Source organism: Prunus mume, linkage group LG3 (assembly GCF_029339155.1).
Source record: "Prunus mume cultivar Tortuosa linkage group LG3, ASM2933915v1, whole genome shotgun sequence".
NCBI classification, from domain to species: domain Eukaryota; kingdom Viridiplantae; phylum Streptophyta; class Magnoliopsida; order Rosales; family Rosaceae; genus Prunus; species Prunus mume.
This window is the reverse complement of record NC_142700.1, coordinates 26,284,579-26,308,842: the sequence shown is the minus strand read 5'-3', so window position 1 is coordinate 26,308,842 and position 24,264 is coordinate 26,284,579. Positions and strand designations below refer to the sequence as shown.

Here is a 24,264-nt window from a genome sequence, read left to right as displayed (position 1 = left end):
CATTCACTAACAAAGGCCAATCAAAAGATTGAATGGTTGAGAAACCATGAGGAATCTTTCCAGTTGTTGAAATGGAAGATTACAGAGGCCCCTAGTATTAGCATTACCAAATTTGCAGAGACCATTTGAAGTGGAAGCAGATGCATCGAACTATTTGAAGTGGAAGCAGATGCATCGAACTATGTTATAGGAGCTGTATTATTTCAAGATGGAAAACTGGTTACATACCATTTTGAGATGTTTAGTGGACCGGTATTGAATTATCCGACTTATGACAAGGAGTTGTATGCAATGCATCAAGCAATGAAGCATTGGAGAGCTTACTTGTTGGGAAAAGAAGTCGTTGTTCATTTAGATCATAAACCTCTTCAGTTTTTAACTAAGTTACAGCAAGCTTGCCATATGAAATGGATGTCTTACCTACAACAATTCAATATTGTGATAAAGTACAAGAAGGGAGCAACTAATAAGTTGGCAGATATGTTATCTAGACCACCTACACCAGTTAGTTCCGCATTGTTGGCGTCTATGCAAATCCAACTCATTGTTCCTTCTGAATATGCCAAAGGGTACAACACAGATGCTAATTTCAACTCAGCCTATGCCAAGCTGCAACAAGGAAAGACGAGTGAGTTCCAATTGAAGGATGGACTAATGTACAAGGGAACACAATTGTGCATTCTAGAAGATGGCGACATATTGCAGTGGATTCGTGAGGCTCATACTTCCAAAGTACCAGGGCATTTTGGAGTTGAGAAAACTTTATTGAATCTTTGTCGTATGTGTATTGGCCAAAGGTGCATATCAATGTTTCATTATACATTCGAGGTTGTGTTTTATGCAACACATCGAAGCCTTCCAACAGAAAGTTAAGACTATATCTTCCATTGCCAATACCTAGCCGACCTTGGGAGAGTATCTTGATGGATTTCTTAGGTGGATTGCCTAAAACCAAGTATGGAAAGGACTACTCGTTTGTGGTGATAGATCGTTTCAGTAAGATGGTGATTCTCATTCCATGCAAGAAGACTGTTACTAGAGAAAGAGCTACTAAGTTATTTTTCCAACACGTTTGGAAGCATTTTGGCTTACCTACATTGATTATTTCTGATGGAGACAGTCTATTCTTAGGTCATTTCTGGAGGTTGTTATGGGGAATGATGGATACCATATTGAAAAGAAGTACTGCATTTCATCCATAGACAGATGGGCAAATGGAGGTCGTAAACCGGACTATGGTATACTTATTGAGGAGTTACAATTCTAAGCATCCAAAGACTTAGGATGAAAATCTCCCTTACTTACAATTTCCCGAGCAATTCATGGCTCCACACTCAAATCTCCATTTGAGGTTTGTTTGGGTTATTTATCCCTGAGTCCTTTTGATTTAGCATTCACTATGAGTGACCAGCCATTAAGTGGGAAAGAAGAAGAAGAACATATTTGAGCACAAAAATTTCTTGAACAAGTCAGAAAGATTCATACTAAAGTGGAGGCACAACTGAAACGTTCTCAGCAACGATATAAAGCTCGCCATGATAAGCACCGTGTGCCATGTAACTTCAAAGAAGGTGACCTAGTATGGTTACACCTTGGAAAGGAGCGGCTAATCAGTGAAGGAAAGAAACTGAAGCCTATTCGTTATGGACCGTTCAAGATCATCAAAAAAATTGGTGATAATGCCTTTCAACTTGAATTACCACCATACATGCATATGTACTCGGTCGTCAATGCCGAGAATCTTAAACTTTTTGAGCCATCTCTACTTGATAATCTCGATGAAGACACACGCCTTCCATCAGTTGATGAATTAAAGATTGAATGAGAAGATCATTTACAGGAGGATTGTATCTTGGAACAGAAGGTTTATGAGACTTGACATGGAAAGTATGAGTATTTCCGTATTGGTAGAAAAAGTCAACTTCCTAGCAAGTTGAAGTGGTATATTCAAGACAAGGCAATAACAAAGTTTCCTCATCTCACAATTTAACTTGACTAGGAGCTCAAACATCTTAAATGGAGGAGCCATGATCCAGGAGGATCTACCAGCAAAAATAAACATAATATAATATAATTATAATTAATTATACTATATTATATTATTAAATTATTTAAAACCATAAAAACTAATGGTTTATAACAAATTGTTATAAACCATAAAAGGTTAATGGTTTTAAATGAGTGAGATTTTAAGCCATTCATTCTTTATGGCTTACAATAATTTACTATTTTAGTTTAGTTAATTTTAGCAACCAAATAAATACGTAAGTTATTCATTGAAATGAATCAAGAAATTCTGAAAGCAGAACGCAAAGCAGTTCCTTAGCTTCTTCCTTTTGTTTATCTAATTGTCCTAAAATTCCTTTCGTTCCCTTATTCCTATAAACTAGGAATTCATAATTCTATTGACTAGAAGTTTTGGATCAAAATAAAAGAGCTTCTCCCAAATCCTTTATCTCAAAATTGTTTGAAAGTAGCTCCTTAGTGTCTTTCAGTAAATTGTGATCATTCTATTCCGGAGTTCCTAACATTGCGTACTGAGCAGCTATTCCATTATCTTGTAGATACCTAGCAAAAGGTCCAGTGCGTCATCCTTCTTCATCAAAACGTCCATAATATTCACCCTCTCTGTCTGACCTTACAATTTTGATCTTTTCTCAAGCTGCCTTTCTACTTCAGTTTGAAATTTTTTGAACATTTCCAAAGCTTAAGACTTTTCTGCTATGAGATATAGATAACTAAAACGAGAATGGTCATCTATAAAGGTGATGAAATAGCGATTTCCATCAATTTTTGATGAGGGAATGATCCACAATATATGTGTGGATGATTTCTAAAAGATCACTATTGCGAGTTGCACTTTTCTTCTTAGTCTTAGTGAGTTTTCCTTTAACACATTCAATACAAATTTCGTCATCATCGAAAGTCATTGATGGCAAGATTTGTTCCTTAACAAGAATTTTCATTCTTTCTTTTGAAATATGCCCCAAATGTCTATGCCATAACCTAGTGGATGTTCCTTCAGCCTTAATCCTTTTCTCACTCGATTTAGCCATTAAAACTTCACCATCTTTATTGTAATTGAGACAGTATAATCCATTTGAGAGAAAACCAGTAGCAAGAACATTTGAATTATGAGATAATACAAAACCATCTTTATTGAATTGAAAAACAAAATCAAGTCTTGATAATCTTGAAACATAAATCAAATTCCTCTTCATTAAGGGAACTAAAACTATATCATCCAACTATAAAATAAATCCTGAATCCAATTTCAGGTGTACTACTCCCATGACTTCCACATCTACTTGCTCTCCATTCCCCACGAACACTTTAACTTCATGCTTTATTGGTTCCCTCCTTCTTGTGAATTCCTGCACATTATGAGCTATATGAATCGAGGCACCTGTATCTAACCACTAAGAATTAGAAGGAACATCCACTAAATTAGACTCAAAACTCACTAGGACTAATTCTTTATTACCTTTGTGTTAGAAATATGCCCTTAAAGCCAACTAATTATATAATAGTTAAAGACATCTTTGATAAAAAAAAACATATTATGTTATCAATAGGCAAGAAAAGTTGTTTTATACATTAAATCATCTTGTACTATCTTTCAATATGTAGAACAACCATAGTATAAGGAATATACAAGTGGATATGAGAGCTATATAATGAGATTGCATACATGGAGACTTTTCGTTATCCTTAAATCCTAAATATGTTCCTGGTTATAGGAATATTGATTGGGCGTCAATATTCTAGAAAGACCAGTACACATAGTATCGTCTCTATATGTAGGAAATAGCAAGGTGTGAAACCATGTATTTATAAAATTATATAATTTGAAGATTTAATATTTTGCCATTTAATTTATAAATTATATATATACGTGTATTGTTATATTCATATATATATATATATATATATGTGCAAATTTCACTATTAGTTTTCACATATATATATATATAAGAACCCATATTATTTGCATGGTAGTATGCACGATGAGGTCAATCATAGTATATTTTGATAGATATTTAAGTTGAGTGATAGATTTGGTCAAACTTTCTTATCCTAAATTATATTATATTTTATTCAAAACTTAGGAGTTAAGGCTTGAAAGATATATTTGGTATTAGCATGAGGTGTTGGATCAAAAGTATTGTAGCTAGAGATGGTGCCACCATTCTTCCTAGGTGGCGGGACATGCAAAGATTGAAGATAACCTCAAGTTGTTGTTATCCTATATTGTTGCCGCCAAGAGTATTAACCAATGAGGGATTTCTTGTTGCCTACTTCTACTACTATAAATAGGAGTCTACGTTTACAAATGGTCTACTACATCTAGAGAATGGCATGCATAGTTTGCATAAGAAATGAGAGAGAGGAAGAGAGAAAGAAAGGGAGAGAGTGGTGATGAAACTCTTGGAACTTGGTTTGGGTGATAGTACATGAAGATAGGTAGATGGGTTGTCTTGCCAATTTATTTTAAGGGCTCTCATTATCGAGGTGAGTGGTTTATGTAATGTATTCTAAAAGTTCTTATTTTGTGATAAAATATGAAAACTATGAATTATTGTGGATTTGTTCTATTTACAAATATCTTTCTATTTCAAGTCAAGCATGTCTAATTTGGTGCAATCTTTTACACTATATATATATATATATATTGATTGGAATATGCATGAAGTATGTATTATTCATGGAACATGGGAACTTCAATGTTGGGGTATCCGAGGGACATAGGGCAGTAAGGGTCACGTGGTTGGTTACATGCTATGAAGGATAATCGAGATAGGAAGGGATGATGTGATATGATCTGGATTGGTGTATCTTTTCATGATATTTTCTAGAATGTGTAAAACGGCATTGCTTGATTGGCATCTTACATAATCTACTCACTAAGCGGTGGTTGCTCATCCCTCACCCTATTGAATTTTTTAGATGAATTAGTAGGCAAGACAAGGACTAAATCGGTTAAGGCTGAATTAGATGATAGTGATAGAGCTTCATTTATTTCTTGTAAAGTTGTAAGATTTGGATCTATTTTTATAAGAGAAGTTTATTTTAAACCCCATGTTTCAGCTTCTTTTTATTTATTTATATTTTTATTATATATTTATTTTTCTTCTCATGCACCGAACACGGGGTTTCCATCGACTCTCGGGTCCAGGGCGTGACACAAGGTCTCAAGTCATTAAGTGTGGAGACACATGAATATGTGTGTAGGTACTTATAGAAGAACAAGTACACTGAACGCAATCCAACATGAGTTACAACATGGAAGTCTTTACTCACATGTCAAGCTGGAACTCATAAATTGCAATGGTGCAAACTAATCCTTAGACCTGAGGTATCATAGATGTTTTGTGGCTATGTTGTTAATCTTAGAGGGCACTATATGGTCATATTGAATTAGGCATAGCTTAAAGGTGCTCAGCAGGATTCTCAATAGAGTCATGGAAGCAAATAAATGTACAACAAGGAATCTCTACTCTCAGTAAAGGAGAGAGAATACTCCAAGATATGATTGATCAAATCTCTGCTCAAAGTAGTGGATAAGACTTGAAAGAAGAAGTCTTCAAGTCTTAACTGGATAATCATATAAAAGGAATGATTCACATTAGGATATTGACAATCGGATTCCATAATTTAATAATGTGAATAAGGAGTATTGACATAAGTGTTTGCCCGTTTTGCGTTCACTCCTGTGATGGAAGGGCAAAGTTCCCTAACGCTTGAGAACCATAAACCGGTCGACAAGTCGCTTTCTTTGGTATGCGTGCGTGCTAGCAATAAAAATTCTAGCAGATTTAGTTTGGAATAGATAACTTTGCGCCAAGTTAGATTTTGCAAACAAACGATTGTGAATTTGGGTGAGGAATATCTCCCAAGTAAGTTCTTTTCTTGCCTCAGACGGGTGAGGACTTTAACAATTTATCTCAAGTATAAACAGTCTGTTCTGGCGAATGGTTGATGGAATTTAAACTGCTTTCAGTGTAATCGATGGAATTTAAAGCTTTTAGCGTAATCGATGGAATTTAAATCGCTTTTAGGCGAATCGCCTTTTACAAAACTATGACAATAAATACTCATGCTAGAGAGATGAAGATACAATTGGAACTCCATTTCTCGCTCGGATGGGAGGCTCTGATTGACCGAAATGTCCGGCCGATCGAATGTTGACAACTCGATTGCTAAGTTTCAACTTTAAATCGATACCAAAGGTTGATTCGCGAGCTTCAATGTACTTTAAGCTTTTGTGAAGCTTCGAGTAGAATCGCGCTTCTTGGGCGTATGGTCGTTCTCGAGGACTTCGTGGGCTAGAGGCTGCACTGTATGAAATTTGAATGACTTATTTTCTAAGTCCAACCTTGGGAATTCTAATCTAAAGCTGGTTTTCACTTGGAATTCAAGTGAGCTCCTGGTTGAGTTGTTTGTTTGTGTCTTGGCTCAATGAGCTTTGGTTGCTTCAGTGTTTTGAAGTCATTTTGAGTTTTTGTTTTTGATTGATTTTTGGTTTTTTGAGTGTCCTCTACCCTGTTCACTCCTTCTTGTATTTATAGAAAAACTGCTTTCTTCTCTGGAGTAGGGTGATTGTGTTTTTTATTGGGCGGCAAAGATATTTTCCCCCCTTTTCCTCTTCTTCTTCAATTAAGCGATAGGTTCGGATAGGTGATCACTTGTTTTTTCACCGCCTTACGATACCCTCCGCTTCCTGCTATCCCTCTCGAGATTGTAACTGCTTATCTATCTTGGGAGAATTACCTTCTCTGTAAAGACAGGAAAATCTCAGTATACACATATATAAGGGATTTAATCTTCGATTCTTCTTGATGTCACGAACCCTTGACCACTTCTTCTATGGCGGTTGCTATTGTCGACTTTTTCATCCCGAGGTCCTTTTGCGACTTTTCATCCTCACGACTTCCGCCATTGTCGACTTTTATCCCGAGGTCGCCATGTGGATTGTTCCTCTTCTGTCCTGACTCCTCTTCCTATTATGTTGGGCTGTGAGGCCCAAATCGCTTTGTTTGTTCGATGGGCCTTAATGGATGTGTCAATTTTGGCCCAAACAATGCCCCCTTAAGTTTGAATCGCTTTTGGAACGGTTTGATTTAAATGACATGGCCATTAAATTGCGCGTGGTAAATTCCCTGTTAACGGAAAATGTATAGAAGTACAACAAAGGGACAAACTCAAAGATGTAGAAACAAAGGACAAACTTAAAAAGAAGTAGAAGTACAACAAAAAGGGACAAACTTAAAAGACAAGTAGAAACAAGGGTAATTTTGAAAGGAACCAAAAGATTTCTAGTGTAATCTTGTGTCTATCCCGGTCTGTTTGTACAGCCTGCGCATCCCACATGGTTGGATAAAACTTTTTTAACCATTTGCCATTGATTGGGGCCGTATGAACTTCTCCATCCCTATCCTGCAACCTGTATGCCCCCATTCCGGGATCTGGTTGATTATGAAAGGGCCTTCCCATGTAGGTGACCATTTTCTATAACCGACCACATGGGTTCCGAGGGGCAGTAATCGCCTTCCAGCACTATCTCCCCTTCTTCAAAACTCTTGTCCCTGACTCTCTTGTTGTAGGCCCTTGATACACCTGTTTTCTGCCAGAGTTTGTTGAGAGTGTCTATTCTGCTGCATCCAATCCTTCCAGTTCCAAAGCAAAGATAGCACTGGAGTAGTTTCTCCTACTAAGTCATGTTGGTGAGCAATTCGAGGGAATATTTCCATAGGCGAATTGCATCATGACCGTAGGTTAACGATAGAGTCATGCCACGCTTTCTTTTGAAGTTCTATATGCCCACAGAGTTTCGACTTCTCATGCCATTGTTTCGGATTCTTCTCAAGCATTTTCCTGATAATGTTGATGATCACTTTGTTGCTTGATTCTGTCCATTGGCTTGGGCATAATAAGGAGTGGATTGGAGCGATCAATTTGAATGCCTGCCATGTCTAGCATTTCTCTGGATATGAAGGAAGATCCTCTATCGGTTGTGATTAATTCGGGATGCCAAATCTTTGGATAATCTGCTCTTCTATGAAAGTGCGATCTCTTGAGATGTAGTAGATTTAACAGCCTTGGCTTCCACCCACTTAGTGAAATAGTCTGTGGCAACAATGATAAAGCAGTGCTCTGGCTGCTTTGGCTGGATAGATCTTACCAATGAGATCCATTGCCCATCCTCTAAAGGGCCATGGTTTTACCACTGGATTCATGGGAACCGATGGAGCCTGCTGGACTGGACCGTGTCTTTGACAAGATTCACACCCCTTGGAATAGTTAATGCAATCTTTCATCATGGTTGGCCAGAAGTAGCCATATCTCCTAATTAACCAGCACATTTTTCTCCCACCTTGATGTGCTCACAGATTCCTTCATGGGTTTCCCATAACTTTCATGTATTCGACTTTCCGAGGCACCTTAAAAGCACCTCATCCTTGCTCTTTCGGACCAAATCTTCATTCCACATAAGGTAGTTTAAAGCCATGATTCTGACTCTCTTCTCAGAGGGCAAAGTTGGATATCGAGATAGGTCATGATAGGATTTCTCCAATCATCTTCAGTGATTGTGGCAGAATTGACATCTATCTCCATCCCTCGCCGAACAGATGGTAGGCTTTTCTTTCCTACCTGATGATTCTTTGTACACAGCCTTGGGGCATTTGTACACCTGTTGCCACCTGGCCAATTCATTGGTCAAAATTTTCTTCCCTTGGGATATGTTCCCAAGTGGCTTCTCTGAATTCTGCAGAAGATTCCTAGTCTGCCACCAAGTAGACAAAGCCAAAGAAGGGCTTAGGCACTTGTATTCTCCAGCAATTTGTTTCAAAACTAGCATGGAATCTCCTGCAGAATTTCCACAGATTGATTCCTAGTTCTACCAGATTTAAGCCAATGATTAAGGCCTCATATTCTGCCCTGTTGTTGGTGCATTGGAAATCCAATTGGAAAGAATAGCAGTGTCCGATTCCAAGTGGTTCTTCCAAGACACCCGCCTCGAAGTTATATCGCTTTTGATCCATCAAAGTATAACTTCCAAGGTGCAAGATGAATCGAGTAGATAGGATTGTTGAGGCAGTGTGAGCTCCGTCAATAGATCTGCATTTGCTATGTCTAGAGAGTCCATATTTTCAATCTCTCTCCGGATGATTGCTAGAAGTGCCACACTTGTCCTTTGACGGCTGAGGAACATATCTCAAGGCAAATTCATCAAGGCCAAGGTCCATTTTCCACTTCTGCCTCTCAGCATTGGTCTTGTTAGCATGTATTTGATCAGATCTGCTTTGGCAATGATATAGATGGTGTATGGCAAGATGTAATGTCCGAGCTTTACAAAGAAGATGAAGTACAAGGCTAGGCAAAGTCTTTCAATTGCGTAATATTTTCTTTCCACATCACGTAGTTCCCTTAGGTAATAAACCGCCTGCCTTTCCTTCCTTGTTATCCTGAACTAATAAACTTCCAATGGATACTTCTGATGCAGTATATATAGAGCTTGAGTGGTCTGCCTCTCCTTGGTGGGGACAGAATCTGGTGGATTTGAGAGGTAATGCTTGATTTCCTCAAAAGCTTGTTGGTGCCTGTTCTTCCCACTTAAAGGTTTGTTCTCTGTTTTAATCTTAACAAAGAAGAGAAAGGCTGGATCTTTCCTGCAGAATTGGATATAAATCTCCTCAAAAATTAATTTTTCCTAAGAGACTTTGCAATTCCTTCTTGTTCCTAGGTGGCAAAGCTTCCATGATGGATCTTGCTTTGTTTTTGTCGATCTCTATGCCTCTTTGGTGGACCAAGAATCCTAGGAAATTTCCCGCTTGAACTCCAAAAACGCATTTCTTTGGGTTCATTTTCAGTTTATCTTGCCTCATTCTTAGGAATGCTCTTCTTAGATCCGTCATGTGGTTTCCCTCCTCGTGATTTAATCACAACATCATCAATATAAACTTCCAGGGAATGTCCAATCATATCATGGAAAAATGAATTCATTGCCCTTTGATAGGTAGCCCCTGCATTTCTCAAGCCAAAAGGCATTACAGTGTATTCAAAAGCACCTATATGCCCTGGACACATGAAGGTTGTCTTGTGGATATCTTCTTCTGCCATCATGATCGATTGTAACTGCGCTGCCATCCATAAAAGATAGCATCCGTTGTGGGCAGCCCATCTACTAGCATGTCGCCATTGGCATAGGTACTCATCCTTGGGAGAGGCTTCATTTAGGTTTCGTAATCCACGCAGATTTCGACCGCAGCGATTTTCCTTTTAGAATCGTACAATGTTAGCTAGCTAATCAAGCATAGATGGCAGCTCGATGAATCCCGCTTGAGCACCTTTCTATTTCTTCTTTGACTTTCAGTTCTGTGTCCATGGACATCCTCTTCCGCCTCGCTTGATCGTAGGTATCCTCTTTGATTGGCAGCTTGTGTTCTACCAATTCGCTGCCTAATCTCTGGCATCTCATGATAATGCCAAGCAAAACAATCTTTGAACTCTTGCGAAGTGCAACGAGTTCATTCTAAGTGGCTCTTCAATAGTGCCTGATAAAGGTAGGCCTTGATCCTCCTCTGCTCCTAAGTTTATTTCTCGCAAAGGATCTTCTACCGGCAGAGTCATCCAGCGGCCGCAAAATCTAGCACTTCCTCCTCGTAGTTCTTCTTCCTCCCGGCTTTCCGTGCTTCATGAGTGAATTTCGCCATATTGATGGTCAATTTCGCCAAAAACTTTCTTTCCTCCCAAAGATATCAACAATCTTTTTGTAATGGACCGGATTCTTGCGCTCGATCCTTTTCTTGTTGATTGGGACTAGACATTAGTGCTATGGAAATTTAGGACAAAAGGTCTGTTCCAATCCTCCAAGGAATTGGTTAGACCTTCTTCAATGAGTCTCTGGGCCGTGACACCATGGGGGCGGCCGTTCTGGTTGACTCCAAAGAAGGTGAAAGGACCAAGGTCATCATGATAGTACCTTGCCTCACAACACATGACAGAATAGAAATGGCCGGATCGCCTCTATTATCTCCATGTAGCCTTCTTCATTCCATAAAGCTAACTGTTGATGAAGAGTGGAAGGAACACATAGACTCGTGAATCCAGTCTCTGCCAAGTAATGCATTGTAAGTGGTAGAGGTAGTTTCTACCACAAAGAATGCAACCTTCACTTCTTGCTTCCTACTACAACATCCACATCTAGGATCCCAAGGGTTTTGGTGATGCCTCCTGCGAAATTGGTGACGGTCAGGCGGGTTGGAATTAAGTCCTTTCTGCTCGCCATTTTACTCAAAGATTCTGTGAGGTGAAGGTTGATGGCTGCACCTCCATCTACCATAGTTTTGGGAATAGGAACACCCCAAAGTTTGTCTGTTATAAACAAGGGTGCTGAGGTGGTTTGCCATTTCTTTGGTTGGTTTGGAGAAGCAAAGCCGATCTCAGTAGCCAACTTGTGGGTTGTTCTTCGAGATGCGCTTGCTGCTCGCCCCTCTTACCTTCGCCAACCTGCACTCAAAACTTTCTTGGGAAAATACGTCTCCATCCAGAGTGCTCTCCTGTCCTTCTACTGCCCGAACTTTTTCGGCGTAATGAACACCATATTGATGCCTAGGTCAAGACTTAACAAGTCCTCCACCGCACCAAGGCCTCAGTTCGCATCCAATTCTCCGTCATAATCCATCATTCTCCCTCACTCCTCCGTCCATTCTCCTAGTTCATCTGCTCCTGAGGAGCGCATTCGTCATCTGCAGATGGTTCATAATCCACCGCCTCTTCATACTCCTCAACCCAGTCTACTTGCCCTTCTTCCGAATAGGATCGGCTTTTTCCTCCGCCTGGGAGTTTTAAGTAGATTTTCCGAGCGGAGGCGGTAATGGATAGAAGGTTTCTTCGAGGATTCTCGCTTTTCCAACCTGTTGAGAGATTGCTTGCTGTCAGGGAAACATTTCGGCTCTTTCCTTTTGGGCGTAATTGGCCTCGAAGCACTGCGCATGCGTTTTCTCGTTATTGAGGAATGCGATCTGCTCTCAACCTCCTCCTTTGAGTTCGTCACCTATTGTTGGTCCGCCACTTTTCCCGGCTGTAATACCACCCTTCAATGATGGTCGCCAAAGGTTTATCACTGGGCAACCTTATTGATTTTTCTTCCTTGGGCGCCTAGTCAATCTTCTTTGGATTGACAGCCTAGGTAGTTTCTCCATCTGCCTTATCTCGGGCGTGGTTCCAATCCGGTCAAAACACTTGGAGTGGGCGATCCTGCTTTTCCGTGGTTACCTCCACCACTCACACTTGCACTCTGCAGAGCACTATTCCAATTAAATGGTTGCTTTTGGTCTTTCCATAGTCTCTTTGAAACTATTCTCGCTTCTACCGAGTCACTCAGAGTGCTCGTCCCTCTTTCGCTCGCCAATTTAGGTTGACCATATTAATTTGTGGCGGGAAAAGGATCTGTGGTGACGGATGGAGGCTTTTCTGCTAGCTTCACCTTCCTATATTCCTTCTCAGATAACATCTCTCGAAAACAACACAACTATTGGTAGAATGATTCCAAGAATTGTGCCATCGCACATCCGCTCCTTGAGTTCTTCCTGTTTGGGCATTCTGTGAGGCATCTCTATTGTTTTCTGAGCAACATTTCATCAAACAAAGCATCTACTTTGGTCGATCGAAAGAATACACTTTGTTCGCATGGGTTTGTTTGGAAGAACCTCCTGTGAATGGTGGCGGCTTTTGATCCCTTGGAGGCTTTGTAAGGGTTTACAACTGATGGGATGCTTTAATTTTGCCATTTCCGCAATAGCAGCAACTCTCTCTCCTCCGATTCTCTGCATCTTCTTTCCGACTCACTTCAATCATATGTATTGAGGAAGAAGGGGATTTGTAATACGTGCCTTGGAAGAGTTTCTCTTCACTGCTCCTCCCGAGCAATTCTCGTGACTTGGTCGCTGTCCGCTCACAGATCTCCAAACAACATCCCATCAAATCTTTTCTCAAAGAAATTTTGAGGGCACTGAGCCATTTGGATGAAGTGTCTTTCTTCGATGGGGATGCGGCACTTCATTTTGAGCTTCCTGAACCTGCTTATAAAATCTTGGGCAGGTTCATCTTCACTGCTTGAGAGCAGCAAGGTCATGATGGTGACTGGGATCTCGTAATAGTAGTCATGGAAGACACTCTCCATTTGCTCCCAAGTCCAATAGAATCTTGCTGTGAGGTTAGTGTACAAGTGAAAGCTTGTCCAGAGAGAGTTCCCAAAAGTCTTAGCTTTAATAAAGGGGTTATTCTCTATGGCTATGCATTGGGTGGAAAATCGCCTACATGCTCAATCGATGAAGCATGAGGATCCTCTCCATTGAATAAAGTGAAGTTTGGTACTTTAAAACCTGGGGACAAGGGTATCCGATCGATATAAGGTGGATATGGCTTCCTATAGGTGGGCCTTTCCCTCGCCAGCCCATCATTTCTCGATCATCCTCGCAATGCCCCCACGCCATTTAGAGCATTAACGGGAGGAGGTTTTGTCCTCGCTCCGCCGAGCAACTCGCTCGGCCGAAAGAATCGTGGTTCTCGCTCTATATGGTCTAGGCAACTTCTTCCCTGTGCTCCTCCCGGCCTTCCAGCCCCTGTGGTTCCTCCAGCTTGCCCCTCGCTGCTTTCACGTTATTGGCATAAGGATAATTTCCATCCGCCTCTCCTTCCTCTTGCAGTGAGGGAATGGATTGGGGTCCATCATTCGGGCCGAAGGTAATATTGCTGCCTCAGCACTGCCATATAGGAGATTCTTGTGGGCCGCTTGCCGGAACAATGTCGTGGTTCTCGGCCGATCATCATGCGGATTTGTCTCCGCGCGCATGAACACGGGCCGATAAGGCCACACGCTTGGCCAGAACAACCACTTCCTCTGTCCACCTCGATTCTCGCTCCGCATCCCGCTACCGCGGCATTGCCTGAGAGGATTCTCGACATGGCCATGCCAATCCGCGGGTGGGGACCATAGGGAAGGTCTAGTTGCCGACCACCTCATTAGATTGGGAGTGCCGCCATGGCGTTCTCCCGATCCTTCCTGACTGCTCGCTGACTCGCCATTGCATCATGGCCGCCATATTATCTAGAGTCTCTTGGCCTCTTTGTGTTGTGACCTCTTGTCGTAATACGTAGTCCTCGTGACGTTCATCCTTTCGTAGCCGGCCCCGACCTCCGCTTCCTGTCGGCCGCCATGTGTCAATGCCGCATCACTTTCTCTCGATTCCAACTCCTTCCCTCGAGGGCCACTTGGTTTATTTCATGTCGGTGTGGGTTCTGCTAGAGCTTCCAGATTCATGGTATCGTAAAGAACAATGTATACCGAGAAGTCCGTCACTCGGGCAGCAAATTGTTTGCCCGCTGCGCCTGCTCACCCTTGTGATGGAAGGGCAAAGTTCCACAACGCCTTGAGAACCATAAACCGGTCGACAAGTCGCTTTCTTTAGTATGAGCGATCGCTACGCATCGCTAAGCAAAATAAAATTTAGAGTGCATTTAGTTTGGAATAGGATAACTATGCTCTGCTACCGATTTCTGCAAACAAACGATTAGAATTTGGGTGAGAAATATTCTCCAAGTAAGTTCTTTTCTTGCCTCAGCACGGTGAGGACTTTAACAATTTATCTCAAGATAAAACAAATGTTAAATGCTCGCCGAATTTAATGGTTCGATGGAATTTAAACCGTTTTGTGTAATCGATGGAATTCTATACATTTGCTTTTAGGCGTAATCGAATGGAATTTAAACTGCTTTAAGCGATGCTTTACAAAACTATGACAATAAATACTCATGCTAGAGAGATGAAGATACTGATTGAACCTATTACGCCGATGGGAGGTCGGCCGGATGAAATGTCCGGCCGACCGAATGTTGACAACTCGATTGCTAAGTTTCAACTTTAAATCGATACCAAAGGTTGATTCCGCGTAGCTTCAATGTATTTTAAGCTTTGTGAAGAAACACTTCGATGTAATCAGCTTTTCTGGGGTAAGTGCGTACGTTTAGAGACTTCAAAGGGCTGAGCGATCGCGACTGTGAAATTTGAATGACTTATTTTCTAAGTACAGACCTTGGGAATTCTAATCTAAAGTGGTTTTCACTTGGAATTCAAGTGAGCTTCAGTTGAGTTGTTTGTTTGTGTCTTGGCTCGATGAGCTTGCTGCTGTCAAAGGTTTTGAAGTCATTTTGAGTTTGTTTGTTTTTGATTGATTTTTTTGTTTTTCGTGTCCTCTCCGCCTCACTCCTTCTTGTATTTATAGAAAACTGCTTTTTCTCCTCGGTAGGGTGATTGTGTTTTTTATTGGGCGCAAAGATATTTTCCCTTTCTCTCTCTTCTTCAATTAAACCTCGCGATAGGTTCTCTCGGATAGGTAATCACTTCCACTTTTCAACCGCCTTCCAGAACCTCCTCGCTTCCTCGCTTATCCTCTCTCGAGATTGTAACTAACTTATCTATCTTGGGAGAATTACCCTCTCTCAGAAAGAGTGAAAAATCTCTGTGATACACGTATATAAGAGGATTTAATCTTGATTCTTCTTGATGTCACGAACCTTCACTACTTCTTCTATGGCGATTGCTATCACTTTTCATCCCCAGAGGTCATTGGTTGACTTTTCATCCTCGCCGACTTCCGCCACGCCTTGACTTTTATCCTGTAGGTCGCCATGTGGATTGTTCCTTGGCTTAAAGTGCTCGACTTCTTCCTATTATGGGCGTGAGGCCCAAATCGCCTTTGTTTGTCTCTGACGCAGCTCAATGGATGTGGATTTTTGGCCCAAACAATAAGAGAAGGATTCAATTGCACGGTCATTCCAATTTCAATAGGTTCTTTCACAACGTCTCATTTAACTCGGATAACCGTGACTTGCTACTAGGCGACAACCATGGTTTGTGGATGTCCTAAAAGGTTCCAATTCACTTTATTAATAGGAAGAATTAAATTATGAAATTTAATTCATATATCATCTCTGAGAAGTTGAGTCAACCTGCTACATTGCTAAAGGGAACCTACAGATCTGCACATCCACATACACTATCTCGACGCACACGCATGAGTCATATGAATACGATGAAAATATCAACCCGATCGCAAGTTAACTACAAATAAAAGCCACATATGGGCACTTGTCTTCCCAAAATTGGCCAATCGGCCAAATTGTTCCAACGTTACTTATATTACAAACAAGCGAGCGAAGCCGATCGCAATAAGTCGTGGAATCGGCAGCATAGTGTCGGTAGTATCGGCCGAGGAGTGGCGCCGGCATCGTGAACGACCAACCATTTCAAGGGGAGTGGCTTTTCCCTCAGCGCCGACTCTCTAAACCGCTTGAGGAATCACCCCACACTCACTACATCCTTCCCAAAGTATGCCGCCGCCATCTCTTCGATCACTTTTCTGCAACTGGGTGGCGGTTGATTGATGGAGGAAGTTGAGATTCACACTTCAAAGTGCTGAAGCGCTTAGAATCCGGATATTAGATCCTGCATTGCTCCATCACCTCCTTGTCCAAAGCAATGCCGTGAACTCCTCCGCGCCTCTGTGATTGGCCTATGACCTTTCTTCGCCTTCTCTAGCTCCACACACGAGATCGAGAAGGCGACCGCCTTTGCCTCTTCCGCGCTTCGCCTTCTTCATCCACCCGCCCTCTCTCAACTCTGGCCACGGCCTTGAGATAGCTCGCATCTTCTGCAGATTTTCCTCAAGATGCCGATCCTCGTCTTGGATTAGCATCTCGCCTCGGCAATCTTAGCTCGCCTATCCTCGTATTTTTTTTGGGACGCTTGCAAAGATTAACGGATTAATGCGCTCGCTTACATACGAGCCACATCTCCCATGTTAGCTCGCAACAACATAGCGTTAGTATACCAATCGCATAAATACTTGAAAGCAACAACACACACACTTACAAAAGCAAAGCTAAGGCTCTAACCAGCTGCGATCGCGATCTGCTCCATCTTGGCGCCGATGAAGCGGCCACGAACGACCACCTTCTGGGCAAAGCCAAAGACGCTCATCGGTTGACGTGGGCACACATCCTCCTCATCGCCAGCCACGAGGACGGCCACACCCTCATTCGGCCCCTTGGCCTTTCAGAGAGGGGTCGCTGGGGCACCTTCGATCACCCTCTTCCCGCCGTCTCGAGGTAGGCTCTCCCACGAATGGTTTCACCTCGGCCATTTATTTTTCACGATTACGATTAGCCACACCTCCGGTGGTTTCGTCCTGACCTTAGAGTCATTTTTTCTTCTCGAGGGGCCCAGGCCCTTGTGGCTTTGTTCGCCGCCTACCACATGCCTCTTTGATAAGAAAAACCTGTTAGGACCAGAATCCGCTACGATAACATGGAAAAAGACATGCCCAGCGCACATTCCACTTACTTTTGCTCTCTCTCTCTTTTTCTTCCTTCGCCTCCCTGGCGTTCGACCTCACTAATCAAGCCCGCCTTTGAACAGTTGTTGAAGTTCAAGCAGAGTCCTCACGAGACGAGTCCTCTTCTGGTAATTTTGACCACACACGCTGACTATTTCACCTCCCTCTTTGTTGCGACGGTCATTAAAGGACACCTGACATACGAAAAATACAGAACTCCGGTGCTAGCACGCGAAAAAAATCACTGCTACCGAGGCTGCATTCTAGGCATATCGACCGCCCGAAGGTTGTGCGGATGCCTCTCGATCACCCTAGTGCCGATTCCCGAGCCCGACACCAAAGACACGCCTGCGCCAGAGCGCCATGTCTCTCGAGCCTCGGCACCCACCGAAGTACGGCCTCCTCCTGCTTTGTCGAAGATAATACCGACCCACTTGATTGGCTTTCTTCGCCTCGTCACGCTGCAGAGGTGGGCAATTGCTCGCAGCCTTCCCCCTTGACCATCTGCGAACGCCAGATCGCCCTCCCCAAAGAGGTAATCCAAAAATTCAGAGTTAAAGCGCCCGGGCGAGCCGACCGCCGCCAGGATCTTCTCGTGACCAGAATGCCAGCAGTAGTCAAAGCCCATGCTTGAAGACCGGTGAAAGACCACTTCATAGTCTGTGCTCAAGGACTCTAACCGCCTCCGATTCGCATCACTACCAACCTAATTCCTTAGATATGGAATTCTCCTAATCTTTGCTAGCCGCCCTTTATTCAAGGCATTCTACCTAAGAAATCCACCTCAAGAACGAGGCTTGGCCGCTATTCGGCACTTTCCGCGCCCAAAGGAGCATGGTCAAGACACCTTATCCGGGATGGGCCATCGACACACTAGCTCCTCGATCACGCGCCTCGGCCTCGGCTGACCAGATGTCGATGGTTGAGGTCATTCACCTCAACCACCTCCACGCTTGAAGTGCTCCCAACGGTAGACACCTCCGCATCCCCACCTCTGCGAAATTGGCACTCTCAAGCCCTACAGCTGAGCCAGTGCGACGATTCTTCCCTGGCGCTTCTTGGGCTAGGTCACTATAGTCCTGATCTCGATGTCTGACATCTACAACCAAAACCAAAATGAAACTAAATGCCTTGCTCGAATCAAACCACTATCCTAAAGCCCAAGAGCTGATGTTCATCTACGTTCATCTATGTTCTTACATATTCATACATGTTCATACAAAATGGAAGGCTTTGATTCAGTCTAGAAGAAAATACATCAGCATACCTTATTTGTATGGTGGTTAGAATTGATGAAAATCGCCTCCCACATAATCCTTCACTAGAAATAGACTCCATCGTAGAAAATTTTCGCTCTGAATCGCCTCACGCTCCGATTGCTCTTCAAAATCTCAAGTGCTTTCCCCATCGCCCTCCGAATATTTATAGGACGAGCCTAGCATCGGATTCAAACGATGCAACCTTCACACCTCTCCGACGCTGTCATGGTATGCATTAAGGAGCCCAAGAGTCATCGCACCCTACTTGAAATGTTTCGATTTCACTTGTCGATCCTTCGACTTTCCCGTAGCAAAGTTCACTAATGAACGGCAGCGGGCGCCTAAAAGACGACATAGCTTGAGTTTTTCACTCCCTGTGCCGAAGCGACAGCACAGCACACAAGCAATAGCTTGATTTTCACTCCCCTTATGCCAATTCGGCAGTACAGGGCCTCGAGCTTTCACTTCCTCGTCGGTAATGGTAGGGCAATGATTGTTTTTCTACTACACTCGACCACCTTCGGCTTTTCTGCTCCTGCCTTTCCCTTCAACCTCCCCTTTGCTCTGGGGACTTGGGACTACATTGCACCATCGGCAGATGACTAAGACGCCATACCTGTGTCGATGTCGAGATCAAGGATAAGCAAGTCCCAACCATGAAGTCCCTTCTCGATCGGAAACTTGGGGGACTTTGTTTGTACCATATCCGACACCTCACTCACGCCATGACACGTGGAATGCAAACTCTGTCTGACCGCTTGATGAGTCATGCGGAAGGATCGACGCACACTCGCCGATTCAAGGTCAATCGTAAAGTGCCTACAACCCGCACTTCATAAACCTTTGATAGCGTATGCCTTTGAGGAACCAGCAAGTACACTCGACCGATTCTAACATATCACCTTAGAACTCTTGCTAGAACTTGTGAGGGCACGGTCGATCTGCCGAAGACACTTCCATGAGTCCCACATCGAAACTAAGTACTAAGAGCATCCAAAGCTTCTATAAATGAGCTCTTGGCCCAGCCAAGAGGTGAGACTGTTTACTTGACTTGTACTTTCACACTATCAATAGAATTGCTCTTAGTCACTAACTTTGGCATCATGATCTCTACGCACCTCACACCTGCCTTAGGCTTCACATGCCTTTTTTTTCAAGCGAGAATCCAAGATTTGCACCTTGAGGGAAGACACCATGGCTCAAGGCTTCTCAGTCCAAACCTTCCACGTCACCTGTAGTTAGCCTTATTTCTATCTATTTAGATTTAGTGTAACACCTCATTTCACCAAAAGTAATTGCGGTTGTTTCTTTGGTTTCACTTCTCTTATAACCTTATGTTCCTTTCTCTTGTCTAAGTTGTATGCACTCTCTTTATGTAGCATGGCTAGCCACAATGGTAGCATTTTAGGTCCCTTCTTGTTTTGGACTTGCCCCTTGAGTCATCTATTGACTTGCTCTCTTGACTTGACTATATTGCTCAGGACAGACTACCGCCCCGAATTTTTCACAAACCGAGATTTAATCTCGAATCCTACGGAGACCCCCAAAGATCACACCCATGCCTGTTTCACTCCTTAAACAAGTAACCTCCTTCTTTAAGAGGAGTAAGGGCATGAGACTTTCTGCCGAAAATTCGGCAAAATCTCCTTGTAATTTGAACATTTCCCAAAATTTCCACTGTGCATAAAACGATTTAATAACCACAACTGGCAAGACGACAATGTAGTAACATGCAATTATCTAATATGGCCTCTCCTACTTCAAATATTCCCAAAAAGATTCGCAACAAAGTCTTTAGATAAAATTTCTTAAACATGGCAAGAACAAGCCAACACATTATATTATATTGCCGAAAGCAAAACTCACCTACTAACTTTCCTAATCCAACAAACGAGGTTTTAACATGCATCAATTATCATCTATAAATTATCACTTTCATTCCTGTGGCCTCACTTATTATTACACACTTTATTCAATAGTACACTACACAACCTCCTTAGCCAACCGGGAGTATGAATAAAATCTAAACATACCTCGATTTCAAACGAAGTTTCAGGGCCAACAACAAGGTCCGCATACACTCAACCAAACACATAATTAGAGTTTAACCTGTAGTCTGCGCTTAGTTACTCCAGCGCTACGCACTTTATACATCGAGGATCAAGCACACGGTTCTTTCATATCAACTGGCCACATCTCCGATAATATACAATTAATTAAAGTAGAACTAACAAATACATTTCAAATTTATCACCAATCAATTTACAATGAACACATTCTCAAATCTCCTTTACATCAAATCAACCAGAACCATACCCTATCCAAGGCGACGCTGTCAACAACATCTCCTAAACCGCGTAAACATTTATACATGTACAAGGTCCTTCAAAGGACAATCTCACGATTTAACTCCTTAATCAAAACCCTACATATACACATATATGTATATATATAATAACACACACCTCTCACCACCATCATGTACTGAAACAATCCAACCGGATCGTTTGCTAGTCACATGGGCGAGCAATCCTCAATTCACCATGCCTAGGGAACGGCCGCCCAACCTGGGACTAACTCTCAAAGACGCATTTTACGAAGAATCAAGACCCCCGACGTAAGAACACAATATACGCTGCACTACCTACACCAAGGGTCTACTACTGTAACACCCCGCAGGTATGCCCGGCCCATCAACACATTCACGATCCATATCCATTTCCATGTATCAAGATTCAAAGGAGGTACATGTGATGTCGCACATCATGTACTAGGGAAATAATCCAACAGGATTGTTGATAGCTCACAATTATCCGGCCTCAAACGCCATGGCTAGAACGAGCCGCCCAACTGGGACTAACTCTTAGCCAAAGACGCATGTACCGATAAAATCAAAGCTTGTACGCTCAAAACAACTACACGCCAGACCACCCTCAGGTCCACTTCCACTTCGCAACATCTCGCCAAGGATGCCTCGATTTCAACATATCCAAACCATATCATAATATTCCCTGATCCCACAACCAGTGATCCAGAATTAAGAAAGCCCATACGCTCAAAACACGGACGTGTGTGAATAGTACCAAGGAAGGTACGTATGATGGTGGAGTTTCAGAACCCTTATCACAACATTATAAATGATATTTTCTTCTTAATTCAATTGTGCCAAACCTCTATATCTTTCTTTCGGATATATCATAATTCTAAATCGATAAAACACATTGAAATATTAACACTTCCTTTCCAAGGCATCGATAAGAAGACATCCGAAGGGCCTGGGCAAAATAAATCTCAAACATAAAACCCATAACCGAAGAGGTATTTAAGATAGTGCGTATAGCACTTCAAACTGACAATCTATACTCTTTTCATACCTTTATAAATACATACAAAAATATATATATTAATTTCTAATATTGTAAGCACCTCAACTACACTACTACAGGGGGGCACTTATAGTGCCCTCAAGCATCTTTATAACATACTAATATATATTTAAATATAATCCACTATTGCATCAACCTCAACCCCAAAATATAACATCCAATAAACCCCCAATTTATCACCATAAATTGATATCCTAATCCCACATAGTCAATATCACTCAACAACCCCAAGACCCACTAGGGTCATTATAATCTTCCTAGGAAGGTAACACTACCTAGAAGTCTCACTCAACCCAGTGGTCAAACTCAGCCTCTAAACGGGCCCCTGTCCACGACCTTCACCTCCGACCCAACAGTTCCTATAGGTCCTACAAGGTCTAGGACACACGTGCTCCAAGTTTAATCCGGATCGGACGGTCAGATCGCTCACGATCGGACGATCGAGCAGCACTAAAACCCTAACCCTAGGGTTGGCTTATCCGGAGAGTATCCGGGACTCCGTTTTTACGATCCGTCGAAGAACCTATCACGATCCTAGTACTGCCTAGATCAACATATTATAATCTCAGGACCATCCAACGGTCCAAACCTAACAAACTCAAAATACGCAATCGATATCCCGTCCGAAACTCTAACGATATCCAAATTGAATCCGAGCACACCTACCACTCGCGCACATTGAGAGGATCGCAGGGACAAAAATTTCCACAGCTACAGTACCCACAGCGCGCCCCTTCGCCGCCGGCTACGCCGGCCCAAAGCGTAAGTGTCCAAAGCGATATCGACGCGAAAAATCTTAAAATTCTCGCCAAGACTCCTACCTAGGTAATACACCCACTGGAGTCACTTTTGTTTTGGCATACCCCAAAATTGACCGGAAGTGGCGTGGTAAATTCAATTTGAAAATCGGCCGAAACCTAATTCCAAAATCGAACTACAAACTCTCAAAATTTCTGGAATCCTATCCAACAGGCAGCTAGATCATGAAAAATAGTCGAGAATCCATACCTCATTCGTCCGATTTGGTGGAGAAATGAGAGAGAACGAAGACTTGGAAAATCTGTCAAAATCTGTCCGGAAACAGCTCGGATTTCTTCAATTTCCGGCCAGTACCGGCAGTTCCAGCGGCTGAAATTGGTCGGGATGGGAAGAGGAAGGAAGCCCGGTCATTTTGGTATGTCCCGTCGAGTTGGTGGCCGGACGAACGAACGGCCGGCCAAAACGTGGCCGGCTGCGCTGCTGTCACGCGGAAGAAGAGAGAGACAGCACGCAGGAGAGAGAGAGAGAGAGAGAGGTTTCAGATTTTATTAAAAACCCATTTCGAAATATTTACAATTATGCCACTGAAGGTGTTTTGATCGTATTCTCTCTCGTCACAACTCCGATTCGAGCCCACTACGTGTCTACGGACTCATCTCGCCGTGCTCTACGCAACGGTACTGTTGAAATTTCCAAATTCCATCCCGATCAAAAAGTCAACTCTAAACCTCACAAAATAATCTGGCAAAATGGTCCTTTTATATGAATAAATTAATATGCACCAATTTATTTAGAACCGGGTCCTTGACTCAATTGCTGAATTCTATGTTATTACTCTTTACACGATATTATGAGACAAGAGCTTCTAATTCGATAACTACACCTTGTTCTTTCCTCCTAGCTTCTTCATTGAACATACTATCTTTTGCTATGTCCAATGTAAAAATGCCTAAGGACCTAAATTGCTTAGTAACATCATCAGTGTATCTCGGCTATCAGATAATATGTTGAGCACCACCAATGCTTGTAACTCTTCACTAAGTGTCATCTCTATATTTGTAAACTAGTTTATTAAGCCTTGAAAGTCACTCGAGTGCTCAGTAACACTTCGACCATCTCTATACTTGATGCTTACCAATCGTTGGATCAACATGCCTTTATTTTGAGTGGTATTCCGCTTGTACATGGACGCTAATTTCGTCCATAACATAAGCATTAGTTTTTTCTGCCGCATGATGGACGACACTTTGCTTGACCCATTCTCAGATTTGTCCGATAACTTTTCTGTTTAAAATATTCAACGAGGCGTCTAAATTCTCTTATAGCTTATGTCTTCTATTGAAAGGCTCATACAAATCCATACTTTAAAGAATGTCCTCCATTCTTCTCACATACAAGTGAGGCTTTCTTTCTCTCAAACTCTCTGAAGTTTGGCTTTTATAAGGGATGATGGATTACATG

At 42.3% G+C, this 24,264-nt stretch overlaps 1 long non-coding RNA gene across 1 annotated transcript; it reads right to left on the bottom strand.

Annotated features, from left to right (window-relative positions):
• Nucleotides 1-3,132: 3,132 nt before the first annotated feature.
• LOC148919255 (uncharacterized) lies at nucleotides 3,133-23,215 on the bottom strand. The gene is made up of 2 exons (XR_016125287.1): nucleotides 23,053-23,215; nucleotides 3,133-3,374 (listed from the first exon to the last, which is right to left on the bottom strand). It is a non-coding gene; the product is annotated as an uncharacterized LOC148919255 (long non-coding RNA).
• Between the last annotated feature and the right edge of the window lie 1,049 nt (nucleotides 23,216-24,264).